This window comes from Etheostoma spectabile, chromosome 3 (genome assembly GCF_008692095.1).
Source record: "Etheostoma spectabile isolate EspeVRDwgs_2016 chromosome 3, UIUC_Espe_1.0, whole genome shotgun sequence".
Taxonomy (NCBI): Eukaryota; Metazoa; Chordata; class Actinopteri; order Perciformes; family Percidae; genus Etheostoma; species Etheostoma spectabile.
Genome location: NC_045735.1, coordinates 14,167,958 through 14,168,296, shown reverse-complemented (window position 1 = coordinate 14,168,296; position 339 = coordinate 14,167,958). Strand labels below are relative to the sequence as shown.

Genomic DNA, 339 nt, shown 5'->3' with positions numbered 1-339 from the left:
GTACGTATAAAGTGTAGTTATCATTCATCACACCGGGAACACCACGATGCTTCTAAATCTTTTTATTTTGATGCGGTCACTTGTCAGAAGAAAAAACATGAATATTGTTTTACATATGCTCACAGCGTAAGTCACTTACTTTTTTCTAGTTGTTGTCCCTTTCTGATTGTTCTGTATGAACATTAATTGTACAAAGAATTAGGAATATCTTATAAAGATTTATGCATGGTTTAAGTTCTCACGTTGTGAATAAGGGTTTGAAATTGAGCCTAAAGTCCTTGGTCCATTTCCCAAGAAACATTTGTTCCCTCTGCTCTCTTTTGAGGCAAAGGCTATATT

The 339-nt window shown here is 34.8% G+C and overlaps 1 protein-coding gene and 1 long non-coding RNA gene across 2 annotated transcripts in view; one reads left to right on the top strand and one right to left on the bottom strand.

The window, feature by feature from the left end:
• Positions 1–339, top strand: part of arap1 (ArfGAP with RhoGAP domain, ankyrin repeat and PH domain 1) — a 66,321-nt gene that overhangs the window by 10,548 nt on the left and 55,434 nt on the right.
• Positions 1–339, bottom strand: part of LOC116684166 (uncharacterized) — an 18,643-nt gene that overhangs the window by 9,627 nt on the left and 8,677 nt on the right. The gene's annotated exons all lie outside the window — the stretch shown is intronic.